At 44.7% G+C, this 13,305-nt stretch overlaps 1 long non-coding RNA gene across 1 annotated transcript; it reads right to left on the bottom strand.

Moving 5' to 3' along the window:
* Positions 1-1,974: 1,974 nt before the first annotated feature.
* LOC141740867 (uncharacterized) lies at positions 1,975-13,064 on the bottom strand. Its single transcript, XR_012586187.1, has 4 exons — positions 12,953-13,064; positions 9,397-9,575; positions 6,016-6,103; positions 1,975-4,545 (listed from the first exon to the last, which is right to left on the bottom strand). It is a non-coding gene; the product is annotated as an uncharacterized LOC141740867 (long non-coding RNA).
* Positions 13,065-13,305: the final 241 nt, after the last annotated feature.

Below are 13,305 nucleotides of genomic sequence, written 5' to 3'. Positions count from 1 at the left end.
GGCAGATTCTGCCAGCGGTAAGAAACTTCCTTCAAATCAAACCTGTGAAATATACCCTAAGATTCATGCCATGTAGGTGGAGGGGGGAGGAGAGGAAAACATCTTTCCCTGGAAGGACTCATGGCTGCTTTTATTTCTTGTAAGAAAGAAATGGTCTAGTTCACTAGAGGGAAAGAGAGAAGGTAGGTTGATTTTAGGAGCACTGTGTGATGTCTTGGCAATGAAATGGTTCAGGGTCAGGGCGTGGGGGAATATACTGGGAAATTACGCTACTTGCGGGGGGTCCCTGTGAAGGCAGGTGATCAATATCCATCTGTCAGTGATAGCTAGATTGTCTTTATGGGATTAGCTCCACGTGGCAGGAGCCCAAGAGACTCTGTGTATGATACAGAGGCGGGGAAGGAAGGGGGAGGGAGGTGGGAGGCTGGTTTTCATGTCTGCGTGTTGACAGCCAACATCTTGGAAGCTTAATGCAGAAGGCTTTTGCTAAAGGTTGGTCTAAGGAGAGGTGGCATGCAGTAGCTAGAAATGGTGCTGAGCTGTAAGGATCTGAACTGGAATGTCTCCAAAGCCTGAGCATGCCTGGGAATTGGAGTTGTGGTCACCATCCTGTGTGAAGGGTTATTTTGGATGTTATGGACTTTGGGGCGGGAGGGTTGGAGGGTCCCAAATTAAATCTGATTGAAGATGAAGAAAGGGAATTTACGCCTCAGACTGGAGTGTAACAGAAATATCTGTGTTGCTTAGTGATTATTCAGTGCATTTGAAGTCAGGACTTTTGGAGCAAAAGGAGGGAAGTCCTGTCTACAATGGGACAGAGATTTAACTGTATGGTGTGAGTTCCACTTTCAGCAAAACTAGGCTGATAATATTGCTGAGATAGACACTATAAGGCTTAGGCATGCCTGCAAAGGGGTACAGGGGAGTCCAAATACCCATCCCAAGAGACACCTGGAAGTCAAACAACAGAGGGCATGCTTGGTGCTCAGCACCCACCACTTCAACTGATGGCAGTGAGATCACGGCAGAGGAAGGGGCTGGGGAAGGTTTGCAATCTCGTTGGACTGGGCTTTTAAAAGAGACGTATCATTAGAGTTTCGTGAGCTTTGACATCTCTGGGACGAGGAGCCTGGACAGGTCGACTTTGCTGTGGGAAGAGTTAAGGAGAGAGGATGTAAAAGGAGATGGAGGGCTGGGAGAGAGCTCTTAAGTGTTGGGGTAGATGGTCCTACAGTCATTGGGGGAAAGAAAGTACTGGAGTCAGTGGCTGTTCTTCCCAGCACCAGTCATCGGCTCCCACACCGAATTCTGTTGGAGCCACAGCCAGGCTTAAGGGTCCTGGTGAAGGCAAGGTCAGCTGCAGGAGAGGGGCTGCTGTATGTTTATCCGCCAGACTGCTGCCTCTCCTACCTCTACTCAGATCCACCTCGGCTTGCCTTTCCTGTAAGGCCTGTTAAAAGCAACAGATCCTGTGCTGTACCAGCCCTTTGCAGCACCTAGCACATGGGAGTCCACCCCTTCCTTGGGGCTCTAACTACAACCCACAAAGCTATTGCTACGATTAAAAGGCCATTATGTTATGACATACAGTTAGGAATTACAATGCAGCTTGATTCTGCACTCTCTGATACTGCTGACAAAGCCCTGCTAGGGCAGGAGTCCTTTTTAAGGCATTGATGGTGTTCTCCACGTGACATTCACACTTTGAGGAACTGATCATTTCACTGTCAAACAAAAGCCATACGGCTGGATTGCATACACAAATGACTCCATACAGAAATAGATGCCCAATTAAGGGAAAATATGTTTCCAAAAATCATTTTGTTTCCTACAGTTTATAAGCTTTTTTTTTTAACTGACTTTTCATGTCAGTCAATTTGGCGTTGGTTTATTTTTAACTGAGTTAGTAAACTCCTATACACCAAACCCCCTACGTAGAAAGAACAGTCTCTGTTATTTGTTTTTGGGTTTTTTATAAGCAGAACAGCTATCACATTTTCCACTCCATCTTTTGCCCCAAAGCCTTACGTGCCATTGTAATTCAAGGGCTCTAAGAAGTGTTTTCAAGGGAAGCTGCAGAGACTCAGAAGACCTCAAAACCAGGCCCCGCAAGCTTTCCAGTGCTCTTAGGGATTATAAAGAGAAGCAAACAGTTTTAAGATGAGAAGAGAGTAGTGCAATGATCTAGTTTACACCCCTGAGAAAGTAAATTCGACAGTCCTGGCACCAAATCAAATGACCTCTAACAAGGAAAAAAAGGCTGAGAGTTCACAAAGCAGATCCTTCTTCCCGGAAGAGATCCCTGCACCCCTCACACATAATCATTCCTTGGAGGTGGTGAAGACAACAGGACACATAGAGACAGAAAGGGGAGGCTGCTTGAAGCAGGTGTATGCTAAGCAGGTCTGGTTACTTGGGGTGTTTCGGTGCCATGTCTTTCTTCTGGGCTTGCCCACCTTCAGTGGCTCAGGATTACCATTCTTCAGTGAGTGGTGGGGTTGGATGAAGGTGAGGGTCCCTGTCCTTCCCAGGCGTCCCATGGGAACTGAAAAGCCTCCCAGAGAAGCGTGCTTTGCAGGAGGGCTGGGCTGGAGAGAGGAATGCTGGACTCATGTTGTCCCACTGTTTTGGCACCAGGTTTCACACATCAGCCTTTAGTACAGGGTAATCACAAACGCGGGAGAGGCCATCAGTGCGGGCAAAGGGGCCAGAGAGAGGAGATTTGGTTTGCCTTCACCACGCTTAATATGGATTTGAGCCATCTGGATGTCAGCATGTGGTCGGGGCTTGCAGGCCCTCACCGTGGGTGCCCCCCCCGGGCTGATGCCAACCCACAGCCAGGGGCCACCTTGCGATTAGTGCGAGAGAGGTAAAGGAAAATTACACTGCCAGTAACCTCAGAAATATTTAGAAGTCTACAAACGGGTGGGAAACCATTATCTTAAAGTCAGCCTGCCTCCCAAAATCCTTGCTGGGCTTCTGGTTTGCCAGGGCAGCTCCGCAGGGGCCAGCGTGAGGGAGAGGGGCTCCAGCTGCCGGGAGGGAGGGGCAGTGCATTTTCCCCTGCTGCTTTCCCCTCCTCCCTTGGCCAGAGGCAACTGCATAGCTCCCCATGTTGGGGTAAAAAAAAAAAATAGAGGCTTAAAAAAAAATAACGGAGGGGGAAAAAAAAAAAAACACACAAAAAAGCTGCAGTGACAGGCCAACAACTAGACAAACCGTCTGGGTGCTGTGGGGCTGCAGGGTGAGGGCCTAGCCTGGCCTGGTACCTGCAGTCGCCATGGCTTCCCGCCGGGGTAGCTGTCATGGGGGCGCAAGGTGGCAGGGCGCCATCTTGTGGCACCTCCCCACCAGTGAGAGGCCAGCGAGGCAAGGGGACCCGTCTCCGCCCTGTGTCCTCCTGGTCTCCTAGAAACGCCAGCAAAGGACTTTCCGTCTTTTTATCCACAGCAGAAAACGTTGCCATGACCCCAGTGCAGCTGGGTTGAAAGTGATCCCCTGACATACAGCACCTCAAGACCACACGTAGCTCAGGGCGTGGAGGTGCCTTCCTCCCATCCTCCCTGCACCCCTGGCCAGGGGAGCACAGCTGTGCAAACATGGTGGTTCCTGGGGCCAGGGCCACATTCCTTCCCCCTCCCCAAGGCTGAGCACCGCACACAGCTCCCAGCAGCCTGGCTTTCCCAGTGGACCAGGGAGGAATTTTCTGACACAAACGGTACAGATTAGCAATTGTCAGTTTGTTAAACTTCATGTTTTTCAAGGAAAATGGCTTTAACCACTGTGAAGCTCGGTGTTGTGCTGGTAACTAAAAGCCTGAGTAACTGCTCCTTTGCTGCATATGCCAGGTGGGCAAATTCTCGGCTGGGAAATTAGATAGCAGTAAGGTCTTCATCTACAGGCAGCTTGCCTTGGCAGTGTTACAGAAGGGTTTCCATGTCCCAGCAGGGAAATTCTGATCAAAGCAAGAGGGACTGCAAAAGAAAAGTCCCTGCAAGCAGCCATCAGGCAGATACTGCCCTCTGTACCCACCTCAGAGCGACCAGTCGGCATGCGGAGAAACAATGAGGATTCCAAAGCTCGGGAAGAGAAGATGGTGAAAATGAGTTCTCAGGCTTTATTCCATAGTCCTGAAGTGCAGCAGCAGAACTGAAAGAAAGGTCTGGGTACCTTCATTTCTGAGTGAATTGGTTTTGACCTTCTTAGTCATTGGACTCAATGCAATCAGTCAAGGCTGAGAGAGTAAGCACCTGCATTGAAAGTTTCTCTTCCCAGAGAACAGTTTGATGCTGTTTTGCTTGACTGCAAAAATGTGGCAATCCAACCCATCATACCTACTAAGTGAAGGGAAGTCTGTTCTGACAGAATCGACCAAAAATCATATGTATAATTCAGCACCCCTCACACAACATTCATGTTTGCCCCAGCATCTTTGGTGTACCTTACAAGTGCAGTTCTCTTCTTTGGATTTTTTTTTTCTGGTTCTTTTCTTCAAAGATGACAATGTAGTCAAGTCAGATTTGTCAAAGGAATTGCTTGTGCACTCTGAAAAAAATGAGAAAGGTAAAGACCTACTGAAAATAAACTCTTCCATGCAGTTTTCTTTCATCTGATCTCTTTAGAAGTTTGTTTCAAATCCTTTAGAGAATGCAAATTCCCTCCTGCCTATAGGTTTCCCAGGTGGTGCTGCTGTTTCTGCCAAAGAAAAGGCTATGTTGGACCAGAGAGCAGCTTCCCATAAAACCAGGATCCAAGTCTGGGTTTGAACTCCTCTAAGAGGTTACAGTTCTCCTAGCCCAGTGTTGTAATATGGGCTGCCATATGGCACGGCATCAGGTGTGGTACTCTCTAGAGAAAATATCTGTCCTTCTGTTGCCTGTCCTTCTCCATCACAAATTCACATTAAAATCTTTCCTTAAAAACCAAGAGAATAAAGGGTATTGCAACATTTACTCCAAAACTCCCAATAGAATAGACTTTGAACTTTCTATTTCTGTTCTTCTGTTTTTTCTTTACGATGACAGTGGTGAAACACTGGAACAGGTTGCCCAGGGAGGTGGTAGAGGCCCCATCCCTGGAGACATTCAAGGCCAGGCTTGATGAGGCTCTGAGCCATCTTATCTAGTTAAAGATGTCCCTGCTTACTGCAGGGGGGTTGGACTAGGTGACCTTTAAAGGTCCCTTCCAACCCAATACATTCTATGATTCTATGATTCTTTATGACAGCAGTGCAAATTGTGCCCTGGACAAGTCCTGGTAAGGTCCTTTATAGGAACCCTTGTGCTCTGTGTGCTGCATAGTGATACACAGGCAAACATATACGCTCTGGAAGAGCTAGGTCTGAACCTCATGTCTTGGAATAACACATCTCTGTTTCTTTTCCTGTACCTTGAAATTATCACATCCCATAGTCACAAACATGTTTTGAATACATAAGGAGCTGTTCCACATCTCCTGCTTTGTCTCCATCCAGTGCTCTGTCCACTCCAGGTAAACTCAAATGACAGTGTTGGAAGTGCTATAGTAGTCCTTCTGATCTTAAACTAGAAAAATAGGTTTGTTTTTTTCTTTAGAAAGTAGTAGAGATCTTCTGTAGTATCTGAGGTCATCTTGTCTGTCTTTCAATACAGCACAGCTAAATAATTTCCTTCCAAAAACTTTGAGTTGAACTCACAATTAAGCTAATGTTCAGTCTGTCTTATTTTTTTTTTATCAGCAACTGAATTCAGTTTTTCACAATCTTCATCTCATTTCCCTGGCTGCTCTGTAACCAAGCCAAGCTGTCTCTTATCCTGACACCCTTCACCTCTTTGAATCACTCTTTGAAGTTCTTCGTGTCATGGTGTCTATTCCTACAGATACAGTGCATTGTCTTTCACAACCACTCAAAGGAGTCACGTGGAGAACAAGTAGATGCATTTTGAGTGTATTTTGTGTCTAACTGGTGTTTGCTTGAGTACAGTTTAAAGCTGTGTTGAGTGTTCAAGTTCATGTAATGAAATAATGCCACATTACCTTGTGCAACGGGACATAGTGTTTGCAAGGAAATGAGCCAAAGTCTGTCTTTTTTGAAGTGAATGGCCTTTTCTGGAGCAGGTTACACCTAGAAGAGAAACAGCAGAAGTCAACAATTTCAGGCAGGCTATGCTTACACCCAGCTTTTCTTGAGGAATATTAGAAGTTTCTCTACAAAACTTCATGTAGTCTTCTGTAACAGTTTTGTCAATGTAAAAGTGAACCTCCCGCAGAAGACAGGCAGGTATCTTAAGGAACTATAGTCATGCTCATCTAATTTTTTCATGTTTGTGTGAATCAGATTACTTTTACCTTATTGGGAAATCCAGTGCAACCTTCGCTGGAAGAACAAGCCAGCTCAGCAAGGTTGTCTCTGTGGAGCAGGGACTATTAATCTTTGGTGTCTTGTGTTTTGTCCAAACACATTGTCAGCCCTCCACCAATCATAATAAACGTAATACCTCAAACAGACAGAATGGCCTTCACTGAGAAAGGAGATTTTTTCTTTCCTTTTCAGACAAATGATGTCTTGCAGAAGGCTAGGAAAGATGCTATATAATGAAATTATGAAGCCAGCCATCTGAATGTGGAATTGACATAGCCCATTGCTATGTCTGTGGTCAAGAAGCAGGTTGAACCTGAAGATACAAATGTTCTTCTCCCCACCCCAGTTCTCATTTCAGTGTCTAACCACATGCCCAACATCTGGCTAGATGCTGCTGCGTGAGAAGGTGTCTCACACCTGGGACATTGGTCAGTAACAGTTATCTGAGTGGGAGAAAGAGTCTGAACCAGGAGTCCCTTTTTAATATCTGTCTTGGTTTGAAAAGAACTTTAGGATTTACTAGGGGTCTTGGGAGTCACTCGTACTTGGGCCAAACAATATCTCCTCCAGTAATGCAGGTGACAACATGCCAAGGAAATAAAAGAAATAAAGAACTAGAACTAGTCACTGCTAGTTAAAGCTTTTCTTTTCTTTTCTCTTTTTTCTTTTCTTTTCTTTTCTTTTCTTTTCTTTTCTTTTCTTTTCTTTTCTTTTCTTTTCTTTTCTTTTCTTTTCTTTTCTTTTCTTTTCTTTTCTTTTTTCTTTTTCCTTTCCTTTCCTTTTTCATTTTTCCTAGATCAATTCCCTAGAGGACTGCTTCTTGAGTCAGCTGTGCTGTGGTACCAGGTGTGACTCAAACTGCAACTTGACTAATGTTCATAATCTTTCTCTGCAGTCTGGATGGGCACATATGTTTCCCATTCCTGGCTCTGTCACAGGCCAAATTGCAATTATTCAGAAATATTTCAGGAAAAAAAAAAAAAACAACAAAGAAACAAGTGATGTCATGGCGATTAGTTTCGGCTGTACTGGGAGGCTGCAATAATTAGTCCATAAAAAGGAATTTTCTTAGGAGAAAACAGCTACAACTCAAGAATGAAGCAAAACATGGTATCATGTGATGTCATCCTTTCCCTCTGAGCCCCCAATGATGTTCACCATTTGTTTGTGAACTGCATGGTCCCCTCTATCACCAGCTAGCTGAGCATGATACGCACCAACAATGTGGCTGCAAGGGTAAAAATGTCCTTGGTTTAGTCTTGGTGGCTCTGTAGTCTGGTTATATCATACTGACAGTACCTCATGTCTCCTGAAGTAGACTCACAAATCTTGATAAAATACAGCAGAAACCCTTTTGGACTAGAAAAACCCAGATACAGAACCTCCTCTGGGAGAAAAAAATATCTGTTCTCTTCCCTGTGGCCCACACATCTCCTAAACAAAAATACCCCACTATTGCTATGTATAACTTAGGAGCTTAAAATTTTTATTCTCAGCCACATTTTTTTACCTTCATGAGGTGGATGTCCCTTTCAGGAACTCCTGAGCAAGCATAAACTGCACTTGTTCTTATAACTGCCATGTCAGTATGTGGCCTACAGGAACAAGGCTGGTACTTAAATACTTTATTTCTAATTTCCTGTTTGAGGGTGAGATCATTTAATTCATTCAGGCACTAATAGGATGAAGAGAGTGCAAAAGCAGAATGACAAGCCAGTAGGGAAAGGGACATCAAATCATAGAATTATTCGGATTGGAAGTGACCATTAAAGATCATGGAGTCCAACATCCCTGCCGTGGATAGGGACATCTTCCTCTAGATCAGGTTGCTCAAAGACCCATCCAACCTGATCTTGAACACATCCAACAGTGGGGCATCCACAAGATCTCTGGGAAACTTGTTTGGGTGTCTCACTATCCTCATTGTAAATAATTTCTTCCTTATATCTAATCTAAATCTACCCTCCTTCAGTTTAAAACTGCTGCCCCTTGTCTTGTTGCTACAGACCTTGGCAAAAAGTCTTCCTCCTTCTTACTTACAAGCCCCTTTTATATATTGAAAGGCCACAATAAGGTCTCCCTGAAGCCTTCTCTTCTCAAGGCTGAACCGCAACTCTGTAGGCCTGTCTTCGTAGGAGAGGTGCTTCAGCCTTCTGATCATTTTCGTGGCCCTCCCCTGGGCCCGCTCTAACAGGTCCTTGTCTTTCTTGTACTGGGGACCCCAGTGCTGGAAACAGTACTCCAGGTGGGGTCTCATGAGAGAGGAGCAGAGGGAGAGAAACACCTCCCTTGACCTGCTGGCCACGCTTCTTTTTATGCAGCCCAGGATGCAATTGGCTTTCTGGGCTGCAAGCCCATTTTGCTGGCTCACATCCAATTTTTCATCCACCAGTATCCCCAACTCCTTCTCTGCCTTGCAGCTCTCAACCAGTTCATCACCCAGTCTGTACTGGCATTGGGGATTGCCCCAGCTCAGGTACAGGATCTTGCACTTGGACTTGCTGAACTTTGTGAGGTTCACATGGGCCCACTTCCCACTAGTGTACCAACTGTACCACTCAGCTTGGTGTCATCTACAAACTTGCTGAGGATGCACTTAATCCTACTATCTATTAAACTGAATTAATATTAAATAGTATTGGTGCTAGTATGGACCCTTGAGGGACGCCACTCATTACATGGTCAGGATACACCACAAGGACACTACTCTGCCTCCATAGTGCATACCTAGTACCACTTCTGCTCTTTTCTCCATTTGCTCCAGTCTCACCCCAATGAGAACAGCCTAAGAGGGAACAACTCTGATGAATATGAGCCTTGGTTTACATAGGAATTTGTAGCCAAACCTTTACTAGCCAGAATTCTTCATAGCCCTCGATAGTATCCCACCAAGCAGAGAAACCTTGCACTTGGCCAGCTCTGACACCAATCAGTCTAGCGCAGAGGATTAGAGTTAAATAAGATGATTAGTAAAGAAAAAGAAAACTCAAAACATCTCAGCAGGTTCTCCTATAAAAGGATCTAGCTGAGCCACTCTGGTTTCCTGCAACACTTACCCACCCATGCAGCTTTAAAGTTCATGTTTAAGGACCACCTGCTGAGCTGAGAATGACTTTGCTGCCATTAACTTAGGACTGAGGCTGGCAGTCATGCCACATGGATTTAGCCATGACGTCTTTGAGGATGCAGAGCTAGGCCACGCAAACGGCAGTGTCTCCTTCTCCTTGAATGCTCTCTAAGGGGAATAAATGAAAGAGAGTTAATATGAAACAGGGAATATAAACTGCAGCACGACTTCCTCAGGAAACCTAGCCTCCCTCCAAGTCCCAAATCACCAAAGAAGGAGCCAAAGCCTGTCTTCACGTGTCAGGAGTTGGGTAACTGTCACTGATTGCGATAGAGCCCAGCCTTTGAGCAGCAACACAAGTTCATTTTGACTCACTTCCATGGACATCTGATTCTACTACATCTGCTGCAGGGAACTGCAGTTTGAAGGCTTAGCACTTTAAATGGATCACAGCTATTGCCACAAAAGCACTAATAAAAGGGGCTCATGCTGCAGCTGATGAATAGATGCAGACCTGGTTTCCAAGTTTCTTCTGCATCATGAGCAGAATGAAATGAGTGGTCCCAAGCCTGTGGTGAAAAGTTTGTTGTATGAATCCAGGTCTTTGAAAGGTCTCACACCCACTGAAATTAATGAGCGCTGAGAGGCTGTGTACCTTTGGGGCTCCAGAACAAAACATTCAGTTCTGTGTACTAACTATAGGCTTTGTGCTGTACATACATACACACGCCCACACACACACACTCTCATCGCAGACTTAATTGTCAGCTAAGCATTCCCAACAGGAGTGAAATTAAATGCCCGAAGAAAGGTTATTCCTTAAATTTATTTCTGAGATGCTCTGCCCTCAAGATACAAGCGATGTGTACGTTCTCTCTCTCTCTCCTCTCAAATATGTATTATCTCTTATCTCACCAACACCAGTACTTGAAAGGATTATGTACTCTGAAGCACGCACTTATTCTGGTTCAGTCTATTTCTAACGTTGACAGGCTCTAACACAATTTTCTTCACAGATATAATTAACTCCTATACTGCTGAGGTGGATGCAGTGTTTTCCATCTCCAACCTGACTGTAGATGGAAAGTAAAAACATTGCTTCCATTTCTATCTATTTTTTCCCCACTATATGTTGCCAGAAGGACTGGAACTGAAGACTTCCCAGTTATGAACCACTACGTGTATGAAGACGGACATGATGAAGTTAGGAGAGGAAATGTTTCTTGACCATCATACATGACATCTGTGAATTCCTTTCAGTCAAGCACAGCTGCAAGCTATCCTCAAAACAGCAGTGAAAAAAGAAAACCCTCTTTCTCCTGTTGCACTAGCTGTCTTACATAGAGAACTGTGAGTGCGGGTAGATCCAGATGTTACTGTCAATGAGGTCGGAGGGGAAGTTGGAAGCATAGGTCACAGGAAAAAAAAACCAAACTCTCTGAACACCATATAGCAGGCTCACACATAGCCTGTTGTTCCCAAACAGAGCCTTCATGCTTTGCAGTATGTCATTTAGTGCTAGGCACTGAAATCTTTTCTCCCTCCTCTCTCTATTTTACTTTTCAAAGAGACTCCCTTTGGGAAGGAGTGGTCCCATCAAGGTAGCAACAGTCTCAAAGTGTATGAAGGCTTTTAGACAACCCCGGTTGCTGGAGGAGAATATGAAGGCTGAGCTACTTGCGCAGGACTAGAGCACACTGCTAGAGAGTTTTGTGGTTCAAAAAGGATTCAGACAGCCATGTGTTGAGTGGGGAGGGCTATCTAAGTATAGTCACCATGAAATCCAGCTCTGTTTTTTCCCTTTTTTTTACAGCTTACTCCTTTAGAGCCTAGGCACCCAAGTCAGGCAAGGATTCATCACCCAAACCTGGTCTCCTGAAATCAAGCCCTTTCCAAAATATACTGCAAGGCACAGATCATTTTTAAAAGACCAGAGGAGTATGAGCTGAGTGATCTATGTGATAACAGGCATGCACCTGAACCTTGTTCTCTAACCACGCTGTTGGATGGGAGTGGTTGCAATTGCATTTTTTGGAGGTCAGATGTAGGCAAATATGACTGGTTTCTGGAAGGTCACTTCTGAGGATTACAAATTAATTTAGGCAGATGAACACTGGCTGGTTTACAGTCACCCAAATTGGTGGAAGATCAGGGCATAGCAAAGGCAGAAGTTAGAAATCAAGGAAGGGGTTAGAGATGAAAATGTAAGCATGTGAAGAATTATACAGGAGGATTTGAAGTTCATACTCTTGGATTTAGGGACCTCACTTCTGCCAGTATCCTGTTTTAGATATTTACATCCTTTATTATCTCAGTCCAGGGCCTTTTACTTTGGAAGCAAGAAGAATAGCAATACCAAGCGGTACCATACTTCATTAATCTCCAGAGCACTTCATTCCGAGTTCAGTCCAAAGGTCTTTACACTGCTTTGCTTTGTATGCAGCATCTGTAATCTATCTGGGTATTTACACCACACCACTGTTTCAACTGAAGGTCTACATACAGGATGTCCTTGACAACTGCTGAAATGCAACCACATCAAAGACCTGCATACTGGCAGACGGCACAACTTCACATGTCTTCCTACACAAGAAGCTCACAAACATCCTCTGTCACGCAGTCTGCAGCCTGACTTAGTGGACAGATGAATGACCGAAGCACGAAACAATGGATGTGCTGGTGCCTGGCTCCGTCTCAGGTTACCCTCTGTAAAACGAGGCTAATTGCGCAGTACTATAGATGGAAAGCATGGATAGGTCTCTAACTATGGTCTAGGGTAAAGACAGTATAGCAAATAACTCAGGCATATTGTAAGAAGGATCCTGTTTCATATAGTGCATTTTATAGACCAAGAGTTTTAAACATGATGAAACAGAGCTCTTAATTACCATTAAACATCAGAGCAGAGCTTGTCCCGGATGACACTCACAGTCAACAAGTTTCTGATCTAAACCAGACAAGGAAGCTACAGCACAGCTGAACTAGAAAAGCCATAGTAGGAAATATGTTAAAGATTATTTTCTAATTACTCTTGTTGTTATGAGCTAGCAATTTGTGACCATTACAAAGAATTCCATTTTGGGATAGAGGATTTTAACTGGGAAGAAAAAAAATTGATGACTTTATGCACTGAGGGACCATTTGGACTGTAGAGGGAACATGGCAAAAAACATACAGACAGCAGTTTAAATGTGACATGCTGAAATTAGCTGGGAGATTAGCTGGGTTAGCAATACATGCTATTATGAAGGCAAACCGAAATGCACAAAAAGTTTCTTTATCATGATTTATGGGCCAGCTTTGTGAAAGCGTCACATCCATAATGCTAACACCCCGAGAAAACTCCAAGTCCATCTTTCTTCCTATATGAAAGCACACAGATTACCAGCTTGTGTTAGGAAACTCCCTCCATTGTGTTACAGCAGGGCGATTGTCAGAATGATGCTATTGCTCTTCAGAAGGCACTGATAGCAATAAATAGCCTTTGGGGGGAGGTAGTTGTGCCTTCATTTCCCACCTGCATTTCATTTTTCATTCTTCCTTACCAATCCCACAGATCCATCTGCCCTCAGAGGGGGGTAACTGCAAGTGTGGCACATAGGCATGCCCCGCCTGCTTTTCCTCCCTCTCTGTACAGCTTGTCTGAGCATGTCCGGTACAAGACCTTTGCTCAGCGCAGGCTGTCACGCAGACTCTGCAGGGACACAGTATGGCTGGTTTAGGCAATGCTCTGTTGGTTTTTTTCTCCTTTCTCCCCAACCAACTCACAGTTAATCCATGACATACTACATCCCTCAGAGGGCACCAGACTATTCATCCAGCTGAGAGGTGACTGAAAAAATACAGACCCATTTTGACACCATATCAGCTAACTCTCCAGATAACCCAAAAGCTCACC

Source organism: Larus michahellis, chromosome 1 (assembly GCF_964199755.1).
Source record: "Larus michahellis chromosome 1, bLarMic1.1, whole genome shotgun sequence".
Lineage (NCBI taxonomy): Eukaryota > Metazoa > Chordata > Aves > Charadriiformes > Laridae > Larus > Larus michahellis.
Note: the sequence above shows the minus strand (reverse complement) of the source record. Positions and strands in the feature narration are given on the sequence as shown.